This window comes from Gorilla gorilla, chromosome 15 (assembly GCF_029281585.2).
Source record: "Gorilla gorilla gorilla isolate KB3781 chromosome 15, NHGRI_mGorGor1-v2.1_pri, whole genome shotgun sequence".
NCBI classification, from domain to species: domain Eukaryota; kingdom Metazoa; phylum Chordata; class Mammalia; order Primates; family Hominidae; genus Gorilla; species Gorilla gorilla.
Genome location: NC_073239.2, coordinates 22,101,250 through 22,117,385, shown reverse-complemented (window position 1 = coordinate 22,117,385; position 16,136 = coordinate 22,101,250). Strand labels below are relative to the sequence as shown.

General features: G+C 51.3%; 2 non-coding genes across 2 annotated transcripts; one reads left to right on the top strand and one right to left on the bottom strand.

Annotated features, from left to right (window-relative positions):
• The first annotated feature begins 5,537 nt into the window (after nucleotides 1-5,537).
• On the top strand, nucleotides 5,538-5,701 carry LOC115930694 (U1 spliceosomal RNA). Its single transcript, XR_004067310.3, has one exon. It is a non-coding gene; the product is annotated as a U1 spliceosomal RNA (small nuclear RNA).
• Nucleotides 5,702-13,413: 7,712 nt separating this feature from the next.
• Nucleotides 13,414-13,577, bottom strand: LOC115930684 (U1 spliceosomal RNA). Its single transcript, XR_004067301.1, has one exon. It is a non-coding gene; the product is annotated as a U1 spliceosomal RNA (small nuclear RNA).
• Nucleotides 13,578-16,136: the final 2,559 nt, after the last annotated feature.

Below are 16,136 nucleotides of genomic sequence, written 5' to 3'. Positions count from 1 at the left end.
TAAAGTTAAGGTTGCGTGGTTGGATTTTTCCACTATCTTTTTCTAATTTTTCTACCATTTGGAGACCGTAGGCATTTGGGCCTGTCACCCCTTGGATGGGTTCCTAGTTTGTTTACATTTTCCTGAACCCTCCTGAGCGCCCGTTCTTGGTCTAATCCCCAGTCGTGATGATTCCACACTTCCTCAGCCGCTTGTTGTCTTGCCTCATTCATGAGCTGGTCAGTGTTTCGTCTCTTTAACTGACATGTTCCCCGGTGCTGTTTGAACTGTTGAGTTTCCGTTGCTGGCTGAGTGCGTTTTGTCCTTCACGTAACCTTCACTGGTAAAAATAAGCCCATGTGATGTCCACCAGTGGATGAATGCTGGACCGAGAGCCCTAGCTTCTGGATCCAGGTCTAGGCCCTTCATCTGCTGCTCTGTGGCCCAGGGCAGGTTTGCTTGACCTCTGCCTCAGTTCTCTACTCTAAAGGACATACTGACCTACCTCACAGGGGTGTTGTGAGGATTAATAAATGTTGGTACTCTGCTTTGGAAATGTGAAAATGCTGTGTAAATGTTAAGAAATACTAAGTATAGGGCCAAAAGCTATACAGTGTTTCACTTAACCGTTTGCCATTCTGTATTTACCAAGGTGGTCTTTTCTGGGGAAGGAAGTAGAGTGGAAGGTGCATCCCTTGGCCCCTGGTTTACATTGTTAGAGTGCTTATTGTGGGAATGCACTCTAAAAAGTGGGCGTAGAATGAAAGCAGCCGTCCAGTGGTCCTCCCTTTTCTGTAGTTTCACTTTTCTTGCTTCAAGTTACAGCAGTCACCTGAAATCTGAAAATACTAAATGAAAAACTCCAGAAACAATTTATGTTTTAAATGTTGTGCTGTTCTGAGTAGCGTGATGAAATCTGTTGCCGTCCTACCTGGAACATTGAGTCATGCCTCTGTCCAGTGTGTCCATGCTGTATACACTGTCCACCCATCAACCAACCACTAAGTAGCTGTCTTGGTTGTCAGCATAACAGATCACAAGAAGATTGAGGTTGGGTGTGGTGGCTTACCCCTGTAATCCCAGCACTGTGGGGGTCCAAAGTGGGAAGATTGCTTGAGCCCAGGAGTTCAAGACCAGCCTGGGCAACTAAGCGAGATCCTATCTCTCAAAAAAATTTTAAAACAACTTTTTGGCTGGGCGTGGTGGCTCACGCCTGTGATCCCAGCACCTTGGGAGGCCGAGGCGGGCGGATCACGAGGTCAGGAGATCAAGACCGTCCTGGCTAACACGGTGAAACCCCGTCTCTACTAAAAAAACAAAAAATTAGCCGGGCGCGGTGGCGGGCACCTGTAGTCCCAGCTACTCGGGAGGCTGAGGCAGGAGGATGGCGTGAACCCAGGAGGTGGAGCTTGCAGTGAGCTGAGATTGCGCCACTGCACTCCAACCTGGACGACAGAGCGAGACTCCGGCTCAAAAAAAAAAAAAAAAAAAAAAAAAAATTAGCTGGGCGTGGTGGCGGGTGCGTGTAATCCCAGCTACTCGGGAGGCTGAGGCAGGAGAATCACTTGAACCTGGGAGGCAGAGGCTGTAGTGAGCCAAGATCGCGCCATTGCATTCCAGCCTGGGCAACAAGAGCGAAACTCTGTCTCTAAATAAATAAAACAAAATAAAATAAAATAAAAAATGGCATGTAATATAAAAATGAGGGGAGAACGCTTTTAGGTAGGATTTAACTTTGGCTACAGGTAACTAAAACAATGAGCAGCTTAGACAGGACTTATTTTTCTCACCTACCCAGAATTTAAGGGGTAGCAGTTTGGGGCTGTTGGCCAGGCTATTCACCAGGCGGCCCCTCCTCCGTCTGCTCTACCATGCCAGGTGTAAGGTCTCCCGGCCATGATTGTTGCTTCCAGGTACCAAGGCGGCCGCTACACTCCAGGCCTGAGTCTGACTTCCAGGTAGAAAAAGGGGGTAGGGACAAAGACTTTCTTCAAAAAGTGGCTTGGCCTTTTTATTCTCCTGGAGATGCCCTTTCCGGGGACGTGTGTCTAACTGGCCAGAACTGTGTTGTATGATGAGGAAGTTGAGCTGTTTTAGCTGGGTGTGTTGATCCTGTGGACAAAATCAGGGTCTGTTAGTAAGACAGGAGTGGCCACTGCAGGATACCCTGCAAACAGCACAAAACGAGTCTGGACCTGAGAAACAGTAAAACTGACCTGTGATTAGAGGTTTAGTTTGTTGTTGTTGTTGTTGTTGTTTGTTTTTTATGTTTTTTTTGGTTTTTGTTTTGTTTTTTTGTTTTTTGTGACGGAGTCTCACTCTGTCGTCCAGGCTGGAGTGCAATGTCGCGATCTCGGCTCTTTACAACCTCCGCCTCCTGGGTTCAAGTTTTTCTCCCGCCTCAGCCTCCGGAGTAGCTGGCATTACAGGAACCCGCCATCATGCCCAGCTAATTTTTGTATTTTTTAGTAGAGACGGGGTTTCACCATGTTGGCCAGGCTGGTCTTGAACTCCTGACCTCAGGTTATCCGCCCGCCTTGGCCTCCCAAAGTGCTGGGATTACAGGCGTCAGCCACCGCGCCCGGCCCAGAATTTTTTTTTTTAAGTATTTTACATTAGAGGCCGGGTGCAGTGGCTCACACCTGTAATCCCAGCACTTTGGGAGGCCGAGGAGGGCAAATCACGAGGTCAGGAGATGGAGACCATCCTGGCCAATATGGTGAAACCCCCGTCTCTACTAAAAATACAAAAATTAGCCGGGTGTGGTGGTGTGCACCTGTAGTCCCAGCTACTTGGGAGGCTGAGGCGGGAGAATCACTTGAACCCGGGAGACGGAGGTTGCAATGAGCCGAGATCGCGCCACCGCTCTCCAGCCTGCTGACAGAGTGAGACGCCATCTCAAAAAAAAAAAAAAAAAAAAAAAAAAAAAAAATATATATATATATATATGTATATGTATATGTATATAAAACATTAGAAGAAAATCAAATGAGTCCAGAGAGTTGGTTGTGGCCCTAGGACTTGTAACAGGACACGTAAACTCTGGGGCTGAGGCTGCCATTGTGGGGTGGCCTTTGGGGGTTCTATGCGCTATGCGCTGATGCTGAGCAAGCAAAGAGAAGCAAGAGTTTGGAGCAAACAGAGAGAAGCAGGGAGGCTTTCCGTGACCCCCTTGTCTAATATGTTAAGCCCTCAACCCCAGCGTTTTCTCTCCATGCCCTCTTCTCTATCCCTTGGTCCACGTTTTTCCCCCTTCTGCTTCGCATTATTGCTTGTCTGCTCACTGTCCGTCTCCCCGTTCCATTTCTCTATTGCTTCACGAAAAGACCACCCTCAAAACGTAAGGGCTTTGCAACAACAGTGATCATTCATTTGTATCCCAAGTCCGCAGTTTTGATGTTCTGCTCCCTGATGCCTAGGGTCTTGGCTGGGGACTGAAACTGTTTCCATGCATTTCTCTCCACAAAGCCTCGGGCTTCCTCACGACACGGCAGCCTGCGTAGTCAGCCTTCTTCCATGGCGGCGCAAACCTCCAAGACGATTCCGGTAGACCCAGATGGGAGCTGTAAGGATACCTCCGACCCAGCCTCGGGAGACCCTGGACATCACTTCTGCCACATGCCGTTGTGTAAGGTCGTCACTAAGGCCAAACCAGATCCAAGGAGAGGGGAATTGGACTCTACTTCTCAGTGGGAGAAGTAGTAAAGATAAGAAACTTCTCAGGCTACTGTCCAAAAAAATCGGCTGGGCGCGGTTGCTCACGCCTGTAACCCTAGCACGTTGGGAGGCCGAGGCGGGCGGATCACCTGAGGTCAGGAGTTCAAGACCAGCCTGGTCCACTAAAATACAAAAATTAGCCGGGCATGATGGCGGATGCCTGTAATCCCAGCTACTCGGGAGGCTGAGACGGGAGAATCGCTTGAACCCGGGAGACGGTGGTTGCAGTGAGCCGAGATCACGCCACTGCACTCCAGCCTGGGCGGCTGAGCGAGATTCCGTCTCAGACAAAAAAAAAAAAAAAAAAAAAAAAAAAAATCGAGGACGACTCACCATCTAAGCATAAAACGAAGGTTGAACAGATTACATAGAATATCTCAGATCGTGTGAGTTGACTATAAAACATAACAGTGGCTGGACGTGGTGGTTCACGCCTGTAATCCCAACACTTTGAGAGGCTGAGGTGGGCAGATCACCTGAGGTCGGGAGTTCGAGACCAGCCTGACCAACATGGAGAAACCCCGTGTCTACTAAAAATACAAAATTAGCCGGGCGTGGTGGCGCATGCCTGTAATCCCAGCTACTCGGGAGGCTGAGGCAAGAGAATCGCTAGAACCCGGGAGGCGGAGGTTGCGGTGAGCCGAGATCGCGCCATTGCACTCCAGCCTGGACAACAAGAGCGAAACTCCGTCTCACATAAGAAGAAGAAGAAGAAGAAGAAGAATACAATAATAATAATAGTGTATTTACAGATTTTCCCAAGTGTTCAAAAATGGTTTGTTGTCCAGCGTTATACACTTAACTCGACCAGTGCACGGTTTGCATAGTGGACAACTTTGTACTTTGTCCTGATTTTTTTTTTTTCCCTCAAAGTAAGAGGCTTGATTCCCCCCCGACTCCACCCGGCCCCCCTCCTTTAGGTTTTCCTGGGTTTCGTCGCCGCGTATGTTAGTTACAGCCGTTTCTGACAGGCCTACCAGGGAAGATGCTCAAGGAAAACGATGTTCTGTCAAGCTGCTTGGGGAAATCTTAGTGCTTAATGTTTAACCGGGGGGAGGAGGCGAACCTCATAATAGTTGTGCCCTGTGGGGAAGACTTCTGTTGGGCTGGCGAGAAGAGAAGGGGCCGAAACTTGCTTTTTGCTGAAAGGAAGGTGAGCCCAAACCCGAGCCCTGCCCGGCCCAGACGCTAGATCCCTCGGGGACTGGGCGGTGGGGCCGCAAACTCTCTTTCGCTCGCTCGCTCGCTCGCTCTCGCTCTCTCTCCCCCTCTTTTCTTCCTTCTCTCTCTCTCTCTCTCTATCATCTCTCTGTCACTGTCTCTCTCTCTCTCTGTCTTCTCTCTCCCCTCTCTCCTGTCTCTCTCTCTCTCTCTTCTCTCTGTCACTGTCTTTCTGTCTCTCTCTTCTCTCTGTCACTGTCTCTCTCTCTCTCTCTCTCTGGCACACTCTCTCTCGTCCTCTCTGGGACCCTTTCAGGTCCCAGACTCCCGGCCGCGCGCCCACTTGCGCCCAACCAGCCCCGGAGACACCCAGGCCTGTCCCGCGCCGTCGGTAGGTCCCCGGTCCGGGAGCTGGAGAGACCAGAGCGCCGGGGACGACCCCAGCGAGGGCGTGGTGTATGCAGATGAGCACGGCGCGCGGAGGCTGCCGGTCACGCTCGGCCTGGGACCCCACGTCCCGCGCGCGATATCCGAGTGCTATCGGGGTGTCTTCCCCTAGCGGCAACGGTGGAGCGAGGGGGCTGGAGAGGGTGAGGGGGCTGGGGCCGCACGAGAGAAGTGACCGTGTGTTGAGAGTGTGGTGGGCGCGAGGGTACGAGAGGAAGCCGCACCAACACCTCATACTTACCTGGCAGGGAAGATACCATGATCACGAAGGTGGTTTTCCCAGGGCGAGGCTTATCCATTGCACTCCGGATGTGCTGACCCCTGCGATTTCCCCAAATGTGGGAAACTCGACTGCATAATTTGTGGTAGTGGGGGACTGCGTTCGCGCTTTCCCCTGGCTTTCGTAAGTTGAAAAGTAGCCGCTGTTCGGTCATTGACCGTATTACGGGTGTTTGGAACGCGAGCTGCTGAACGGCGGACAGTTTCATGTTTTCGCTTTTCCCTTATTGTGAGGGTGGGGGGGTGACTGTCGCTTTTTTTCCCCACCCCGTGGAGGATCCTTTAGCAACGAGCTAGTTATGCTGTTGGTTTATGTTCTCCGCGGTATTGTCGTGAAAACGCTGCGGTCTGGTGCGTTCTCCAGGCCGAAGGCGCGTTTTTCCTGCAAGTTTGGGGTGTGTAGAGAAAAAGCCAGAACTGTTTTCTTTTCCCTGGGGAAAATATCCCAGGGTCTCGTTAACCGCTGGCAGAAACGATAGAATATGTATGGGCAATTAATCCTGGTCCAGGGAAGTATCCGGCTCAGATACTTCCTAAACTTCTAGGTTTAGGAAGGACCTGTCGGGGTTGAGTTCCCCACCTGCTGGGCTTGTCGGCAGCAGGGTCTTCTGGAAGGACTAGAACGGACTCATCCCCCTCCCAGAGAAGCAGGCGTGTCATGCATGACAGTGAAGGCCGGACTACAGGACCCTCAAGAACAGGAGACTTTGGGTCCTCGCTAACGGCCTTGGGAGACCACGCAAGACGGGTCAGAAAAGCCAGGTAGAAAGGCTTTTCATGGGCCGGGCGCCGGTGGCTCACGCCTGTAATCCCAGCACTTTGAGAGGCCGAGGCGAGCGGATCACTTGAGGTCAGGAGTTCGAGATCAACCCGGGCAACGTGGTGAAACCCCCGTCTCTACTAAAAATACAAAAATTAGCCAGGCGTCGTGGCGCGTGCCTGTAATTCCACCTGCTCCAGAGGCTGAGGCATGAGAATTGCTTGAACCCGGGAGGCGGAGGTTGCACTGAGCCGAGATGGCACCCCGCACTCCAGCCTGGGCGACAGAGCAAGACTCCGTCTCAAAAAAAAAGAAAGAAAGAAAGAAAAAGGCTTTTCATGAATGCTTTTAGGAGAGTCTCCTGACAGCCTCTGTACATGTCCCCAGGAGGAAACAAGAGACTCTGATGTTCAGGGCCACCATCCTGACATGGACCTTTCCTCCAATTATAATGTTGCCATTTTGCTGTCTTAAGACCCTTATGTCCAAGCCTTCCCAGACCTCAGCACCCCCGGGATATGTGTAATAGAAGGGTAAATACAGGCCGGGCGCGGTGGCTCACGCCTGTAATCCCAGCGCTTTGGGAGGCCGAGGTGGGCGGATCACCTGAGGTCAGGAGTTCGAGACCAGCTTGACCAACGTGGTGAAATCCTGTCTCTACTAAAAATACAAAAATTAGCCGGGCATGGTGGTGTGTGTCTGTAATCCCAGCTACTCGGGAGGCTGAAGCAGGAGAATCGCTTGAACCCAGGAGGCGGAGAGGTTGCAGTGAGCTGAGATCGTGCCACTTGTACCACTCCAGCCAGCCTGGGCAACAGAGCGAGACTCTGTCTCAAAAAAAAAAAAAAAAAAAAAAGTAAATACAAAACTGGAAGAAGGAAAGAAAAATGTTGGCCGGGCACGGTGGCTCACGCCTGTAATCCTAGCGCTTTGGGAGGCCGAAGCGAGAGGATCACTTGAGCCCAGGAGTTGGAGACCAGCTTGGGCAACACAGCAAGAGACCTCGTCTCTAAATTAAAACAAACCAAACCAAAACAAAACAGAAGGCAGGAGGAGGCTGCAGTGAGCGGTGATGGTGCCACTGCACTCCCACCCGAGTGACAAGAGCCTGCCTCAAAAAAGAAAAAACAAAAACATGTGTCCCTGGTGCCATAAGGAAAAGAGACATTTCCCCTTCCTTTGAGGCGTGAGTCTCTGCTTTTTGAGACAAGGTCTCTCTCTTTCACCCAGCCTGGGGTGCAGTGGCGTTATCCTAGCTTACTCACTGCAGCCTCGAACTCCTGGGTTCAAGCGGTCCTCCGGCCTCAGCCTTCCTCCTTAGCTGGAACCACAGGTTTGCGTTACCACACATGGCTGACTGGCTAATTTTAATTTTTTTTTTTTTTTTTTTTTTTTTTTTTGTAGGGACGGTGTCTTCCTATGTTGCCCAGGCTGGCCTCGAACTCCTGGGCCCAAGCGATCCTTCCGCCTCGGCCCCCCCAAAATGCTGAAATTACGGGTGTCAGCCACCACGCCTGGCCTACGTGAGTCATATTAACAGCTAAATAAGGCTCTTGCCAGTTTTACAACCTAGGAGGGTTTTCCCTTGAGGGCCTTGAAGCCACCAACTCAAAAGGTAAATATCAAGGAAGATAGTGTCCCCCTGTCTCCTTTCTGTCTCTGGGAATTTACTTATGTATTGATTGATTTATATTTATTTACTTTTTTGTTTTTCTTTTTTGAGACAGAGTCTTGCTCTGTCGCCCAGGCTGGAGTGCAGTGGTGCAGTCTCGGCTCACTGCAACTTCCACCTCCAGGGTTCAAGCGATTCTCCTGCCTCAGCCTCTCAAGTAGCTGGGATTACAGGCGCGTGCCACCACGTCCAGCTAATTTTTGTATTTTTAGTACAGACGAGGTTTCACCATGTTGGCCAGGCTGGTCTCATACTCTTGGTAATCCGCCCGCCTCGGCCTCCCAGAGTGCTGGGATTACAGGCGCGTGCCACCACGTCCAGCTAATTTTTGTATTTTTAGTACAGACGAGGTTTCACCATGTTGGCCAGGCTGGTCTCATACTCTTGGTAATCCGCCCGCCTCGGCCTCCCAGAGTGCTGGGATTACAGGCGTGAGCCACTGCGCCCGGCCTCTATCTCTGGGAATTTAGCCTAGGTGGCTGGCTTCAAGTTGTCACACTACCTCCTTGTCATGGAGGTATCAGAGGCTTTATTTTCCCTTTGGGTAAAGGCAATTAATAACACAGCTGACCGCTGCAATTACCAGTTGAACTGAGGATGAACTGTGTGTAGCAAATGGTGCTAGGTTTTTTTCTTGAGGACAAATCCTTGACAACATGTATTTTAGGGCTTGCATCTGCCTACCTATGTAAATTCGTAGGTTAGGTGCTAAGTGCTTTGAAAAAGCAAAGAAACACAGGGAAAGTGAGATAAGGAGTTGCGGCAAGAGGCAGGTGGCTGTGTTAAATCGAGTGGTTGGAAGAAGCTGCCATGAGAAGGTACCGTATGAGCAAAGGACTTGAAGCAGGTGAAGGGAGTTGGTCACGGGGCATCCCCAGCACAAACATCAGCTACAGCAAAGGCCCAGGTAGGACTGGGTTTGGCGAACAGCAAGGAGGCCCTGTGTCGGGATCAAAATTAAAGAGAGTTGTATAAAATGTCAGTCACAGAGGTGACTGGGTGGGGGTAAGATCATGAGGGTCTTGTAGACACCCCCCCCCCCGCCCCCTCTCTGTAGTACTTCGTACCTTGCTACTTAGTAGTAGTGTGGCCCTCAACCAGCAGCTTCAGCATCACCTGGCACCTTGGGGTGACTCACTTCAGAATGCAGACTCGGCCGGGCGCCGTGGCTCAGGCCTGTAATCCCAGCACTTTGGGAGGCCGAAGCGGGTGGATCACCCGGGATCCGGAGTTCGAGATCAGCTTGATCAACATGGAGAAACCCCGTCTCTACTAAAAACACTAAATTAGTCGGGCGTGGTGGTGCATGCCTGTAATCCCAGCTACTCGGGAGGCTGAGACAGAATCGCTTGAACCCGGGAGGCTGGGGTTGCGGTGAGCCGAGATCGCGCCATTGCACTCCAGCCTGGGCAACAGAGCAAGACTCTGTCTCATAAATAAATAAATAAATAAATAAATAAATAAAACAAAGAGTGCAGACTCTTAAGCCCCACCTTTGCTGTATCTGCTGAGTCCGAATGTGCATTCTGTCCACAGTGAAGTTTAAGAAGCACTGATCGAACATGCTGTTTTAGTTTTCTATCTAACGTCACCCACCTGGAATGTAAGCTCCAGGTCAGCGATTCTTGCCTATTTTGTTGACTGCTCCATCCACAGGTGGCTAGAAAGTTGCCTGGCTTTCAATATATTTGTCGGATTAATCTATTGACATCAGGTGCCCAGGTTCTAGCTCTGAGCCCAGGGGAGATTAATACTGTGTCTTTCCTATAGAGAAATCACAGAGTTGCAAATCCTCCCTGCTCAGCTTCATCAGCACTTAATACCATTTGCTCGAGCTCCTGGGTGAGAGCTACAAAACTAGTCCCTGAGCCCAGCGGGAGGATCCACTAGTCCACACCCTCGACCTCTGTCAGCCTCTTCAGCCCCTTCTCGCTTGAGGAGAATGTGATCGTTGTTACAGGCATCAGAAAAAGGCAAGTTTGGGGTAAGCACCTTATTTTTCTCACACCCCTGCCCCTTGTATTTACCCAGTGGTTTAACCTGGTTTGAGCCAACATCATCTTGCCTGGATTGGCAAGTCTCCTGATTGGTCTCCCTGCTTTTCACTTCATTTTTTTATCAGAACATGCCACACCTCTGCTCAAAACCTGGTTCACCCAGATTTAAAGCTTTACTGTGGTGTCTACAAGACCCTCATGATCTTACCCCCACCCAGTCACCTCTGTGACTGACATTTTATACAACTCTCTTTAATTTTGATCCCGACACAGGGCCTCCTTGCTGTTCGCCAAACCCAGTCCTACCTGGGCCTTTGCTGTAGCTGATGTTTGTGCTGGGGATGCCCCGTGACCAACTCCCTTCACCTGCTTCAAGTCCTTTGCTCATACGGTACCTTCTCATGGCAGCTTCTTCCAACCACTCGATTTAACACAGCCACCTGCCTCTTGCCGCAACTCCTTATCTCACTTTCCCTGTGTTTCTTTGCTTTTTCAAAGCACTTAGCACCTAACCTACGAATTTACATAGGTAGGCAGATGCAAGCCCTAAAATACATGTTGTCAAGGATTTGTCCTCAAGAAAAAAACCTAGCACCATTTGCTACACACAGTTCATCCTCAGTTCAACTGGTAATTGCAGCGGTCAGCTGTGTTATTAATTGCCTTTACCCAAAGGGAAAATAAAGCCTCTGATACCTCCATGACAAGGAGGTAGTGTGACAACTTGAAGCCAGCCACCTAGGCTAAATTCCCAGAGATAGAGGCCGGGCGCAGTGGCTCACGCCTGTAATCCCAGCACTCTGGGAGGCCGAGGCGGGCGGATTACCAAGAGTATGAGACCAGCCTGGCCAACATGGTGAAACCTCGTCTGTACTAAAAATACAAAAATTAGCTGGACGTGGTGGCACGCGCCTGTAATCCCAGCTACTTGAGAGGCTGAGGCAGGAGAATCGCTTGAACCCTGGAGGTGGAAGTTGCAGTGAGCCGAGACTGCACCACTGCACTCCAGCCTGGGCGACAGAGCAAGACTCTGTCTCAAAAAAGAAAAACAAAAAAGTAAATAAATATAAATCAATCAATACATAAGTAAATTCCCAGAGACAGAAAGGAGACAGGGGGACACTATCTTCCTTGATATTTACCTTTTGAGTTGGTGGCTTCAAGGCCCTCAAGGGAAAACCCTCCTAGGTTGTAAAACTGGCAAGAGCCTTATTTAGCTGTTAATATGACTCACGTAGGCCAGGCGTGGTGGCTGACACCCGTAATTTCAGCATTTTGGGGGGGCCGAGGCGGAAGGATCGCTTGGGCCCAGGAGTTCGAGGCCAGCCTGGGCAACATAGGAAGACACCGTCCCTACAAAAAAAAAAAAAAAAAAAAAAAAAAAAAAATTAAAATTAGCCAGTCAGCCATGTGTGGTAACGCAAACCTGTGGTTCCAGCTAAGGAGGAAGGCTGAGGCCGGAGGACCGCTTGAACCCAGGAGTTCGAGGCTGCAGTGAGTAAGCTAGGATAACGCCACTGCACCCCAGGCTGGGTGAAAGAGAGAGACCTTGTCTCAAAAAGCAGAGACTCACGCCTCAAAGGAAGGGGAAATGTCTCTTTTCCTTATGGCACCAGGGACACATGTTTTTGTTTTTTCTTTTTTGAGGCAGGCTCTTGTCACTCGGGTGGGAGTGCAGTGGCACCATCACCGCTCACTGCAGCCTCCTCCTGCCTTCTGTTTTGTTTTGGTTTGGTTTGTTTTAATTTAGAGACGAGGTCTCTTGCTGTGTTGCCCAAGCTGGTCTCCAACTCCTGGGCTCAAGTGATCCTCTCGCTTCGGCCTCCCAAAGCGCTAGGATTACAGGCGTGAGCCACCGTGCCCGGCCAACATTTTTCTTTCCTTCTTCCAGTTTTGTATTTACTTTTTTTTTTTTTTTTTTTTTTGAGACAGAGTCTCGCTCTGTTGCCCAGGCTGGCTGGAGTGGTACAAGTGGCACGATCTCAGCTCACTGCAACCTCTCCGCCTCCTGGGTTCAAGCGATTCTCCTGCTTCAGCCTCCCGAGTAGCTGGGATTACAGACACACACCACCATGCCCGGCTAATTTTTGTATTTTTAGTAGAGACAGGATTTCACCACGTTGGTCAAGCTGGTCTCGAACTCCTGACCTCAGGTGATCCGCCCACCTCGGCCTCCCAAAGCGCTGGGATTACAGGCGTGAGCCACCGCGCCCGGCCTGTATTTACCCTTCTATTACACATATCCCGGGGGTGCTGAGGTCTGGGAAGGCTTGGACATAAGGGTCTTAAGACAGCAAAATGGCAACATTATAATTGGAGGAAAGGTCCATGTCAGGATGGTGGCCCTGAACATCAGAGTCTCTTGTTTCCTCCTGGGGACATGTACAGAGGCTGTCAGGAGACTCTCCTAAAAGCATTCATGAAAAGCCTTTTTCTTTCTTTCTTTCTTTTTTTTTGAGACGGAGTCTTGCTCTGTCGCCCAGGCTGGAGTGCGGGGTGCCATCTCGGCTCAGTGCAACCTCCGCCTCCCGGGTTCAAGCAATTCTCATGCCTCAGCCTCTGGAGCAGGTGGAATTACAGGCACGCGCCACGACGCCTGGCTAATTTTTGTATTTTTAGTAGAGACGGGGGTTTCACCACGTTGCCCGGGTTGATCTCGAACTCCTGACCTCAAGTGATCCGCTCGCCTCGGCCTCTCAAAGTGCTGGGATTACAGGCGTGAGCCACCGGCGCCCGGCCCATGAAAAGCCTTTCTACCTGGCTTTTCTGACCAGTCTTGCGTGGTCTCCCAAGGCCGTTAGCGAGGACCCAAAGTCTCCTGTTCTTGAGGGTCCTGTAGTCCGGCCTTCACTGTCATGCATGACACGCCTGCTTCTCTGGGAGGGGGATGAGTCCGTTCTAGTCCTTCCAGAAGACCCTGCTGCCGACAAGCCCAGCAGGTGGGGAACTCAACCCCGACAGGTCCTTCCTAAACCTAGAAGTTTAGGAAGTATCTGAGCCGGATACTTCCCTGGACCAGGATTAATTGCCCATACATATTCTATCGTTTCTGCCAGCGGTTAACGAGACCCTGGGATATTTTCCCCAGGGAAAAGAAAACAGTTCTGGCTTTTTCTCTACACACCCCAAACTTGCAGGAAAAACGCGCCTTCGGCCTGGAGAACGCACCAGACCGCAGCGTTTTCACGACAATACCGCGGAGAACATAAACCAACAGCATAACTAGCTCGTTGCTAAAGGATCCTCCACGGGGTGGGGAAAAAAAGCGACAGTCACCCCCCCACCCTCACAATAAGGGAAAAGCGAAAACATGAAACTGTCCGCCGTTCAGCAGCTCGCGTTCCAAACACCCGTAATACGGTCAATGACCGAACAGCGGCTACTTTTCAACTTACGAAAGCCAGGGGAAAGCGCGAACGCAGTCCCCCACTACCACAAATTATGCAGTCGAGTTTCCCACATTTGGGGAAATCGCAGGGGTCAGCACATCCGGAGTGCAATGGATAAGCCTCGCCCTGGGAAAACCACCTTCGTGATCATGGTATCTCCCCTGCCAGGTAAGTATGAGGTGTTGGTGCGGCTTCCTCTCGTACCCTCGCGCCCACCACACTCTCAACACACGGTCACTTCTCTCGTGCGGCCCCAGCCCCCTCACCCTCTCCAGCCCCCTCGCTCCACCGTTGCCGCTAGGGGAAGACACCCCGATAGCACTCGGATATCGCGCGCGGGACGTGGGGTCCCAGGCCGAGCGTGACCGGCAGCCTCCGCGCGCCGTGCTCATCTGCATACACCACGCCCTCGCTGGGGTCGTCCCCGGCGCTCTGGTCTCTCCAGCTCCCGGACCGGGGACCTACCGACGGCGCGGGACAGGCCTGGGTGTCTCCGGGGCTGGTTGGGCGCAAGTGGGCGCGCGGCCGGGAGTCTGGGACCTGAAAGGGTCCCAGAGAGGACGAGAGAGAGTGTGCCAGAGAGAGAGAGAGAGAGAGACAGTGACAGAGAGAAGAGAGAGACAGAAAGACAGTGACAGAGAGAAGAGAGAGAGAGAGAGACAGGAGAGAGGGGAGAGAGAAGACAGAGAGAGAGAGAGACAGTGACAGAGAGATGATAGAGAGAGAGAGAGAGAGAAGGAAGAAAAGAGGGGGAGAGAGAGCGAGAGCGAGCGAGCGAGCGAGCGAAAGAGAGTTTGCGGCCCCACCGCCCAGTCCCCGAGGGATCTAGCGTCTGGGCCGGGCAGGGCTCGGGTTTGGGCTCACCTTCCTTTCAGCAAAAAGCAAGTTTCGGCCCCTTCTCTTCTCGCCAGCCCAACAGAAGTCTTCCCCACAGGGCACAACTATTATGAGGTTCGCCTCCTCCCCCCGGTTAAACATTAAGCACTAAGATTTCCCCAAGCAGCTTGACAGAACATCGTTTTCCTTGAGCATCTTCCCTGGTAGGCCTGTCAGAAACGGCTGTAACTAACATACGCGGCGACGAAACCCAGGAAAACCTAAAGGAGGGGGGCCGGGTGGAGTCGGGGGGGAATCAAGCCTCTTACTTTGAGGGAAAAAAAAAAAATCAGGACAAAGTACAAAGTTGTCCACTATGCAAACCGTGCACTGGTCGAGTTAAGTGTATAACGCTGGACAACAAACCATTTTTGAACACTTGGGAAAATCTGTAAATACACTATTATTATTATTGTATTCTTCTTCTTCTTCTTCTTCTTCTTATGTGAGACGGAGTTTCGCTCTTGTTGTCCAGGCTGGAGTGCAATGGCGCGATCTCGGCTCACCGCAACCTCCGCCTCCCGGGTTCTAGCGATTCTCTTGCCTCAGCCTCCCGAGTAGCTGGGATTACAGGCATGCGCCACCACGCCCGGCTAATTTTGTATTTTTAGTAGACACGGGGTTTCTCCATGTTGGTCAGGCTGGTCTCGAACTCCCGACCTCAGGTGATCTGCCCACCTCAGCCTCTCAAAGTGTTGGGATTACAGGCGTGAACCACCACGTCCAGCCACTGTTATGTTTTATAGTCAACTCACACGATCTGAGATATTCTATGTAATCTGTTCAACCTTCGTTTTATGCTTAGATGGTGAGTCGTCCTCGATTTTTTTTTTTTTTTTTTTTTTTTTTTTTTGTCTGAGACGGAATCTCGCTCAGCCGCCCAGGCTGGAGTGCAGTGGCGTGATCTCGGCTCACTGCAACCACCGTCTCCCGGGTTCAAGCGATTCTCCCGTCTCAGCCTCCCGAGTAGCTGGGATTACAGGCATCCGCCATCATGCCCGGCTAATTTTTGTATTTTAGTGGACCAGGCTGGTCTTGAACTCCTGACCTCAGGTGATCCGCCCGCCTCGGCCTCCCAACGTGCTAGGGTTACAGGCGTGAGCAACCGCGCCCAGCCGATTTTTTTGGACAGTAGCCTGAGAAGTTTCTTATCTTTACTACTTCTCCCACTGAGAAGTAGAGTCCAATTCCCCTCTCCTTGGATCTGGTTTGGCCTTAGTGACGACCTTACACAACGGCATGTGGCAGAAGTGATGTCCAGGGTCTCCCGAGGCTGGGTCGGAGGTATCCTTACAGCTCCCATCTGGGTCTACCGGAATCGTCTTGGAGGTTTGCGCCGCCATGGAAGAAGGCTGACTACGCAGGCTGCCGTGTCGTGAGGAAGCCCGAGGCTTTGTGGAGAGAAATGCATGGAAACAGTTTCAGTCCCCAGCCAAGACCCTAGGCATCAGGGAGCAGAACATCAAAACTGCGGACTTGGGATACAAATGAATGATCACTGTTGTTGCAAAGCCCTTACGTTTTGAGGGTGGTCTTTTCGTGAAGCAATAGAGAAATGGAACGGGGAGACGGACAGTGAGCAGACAAGCAATAATGCGAAGCAGAAGGGGGAAAAACGTGGACCAAGGGATAGAGAAGAGGGCATGGAGAGAAAACGCTGGGGTTGAGGGCTTAACATATTAGACAAGGGGGTCACGGAAAGCCTCCCTGCTTCTCTCTGTTTGCTCCAAACTCTTGCTTCTCTTTGCTTGCTCAGCATCAGCGCATAGCGCATAGAACCCCCAAAGGCCACCCCACAATGGCAGCCTCAGCCCCAGAGTTTACGTGTCCTGTTACAAGTCCTAGGGCCACAACCAACT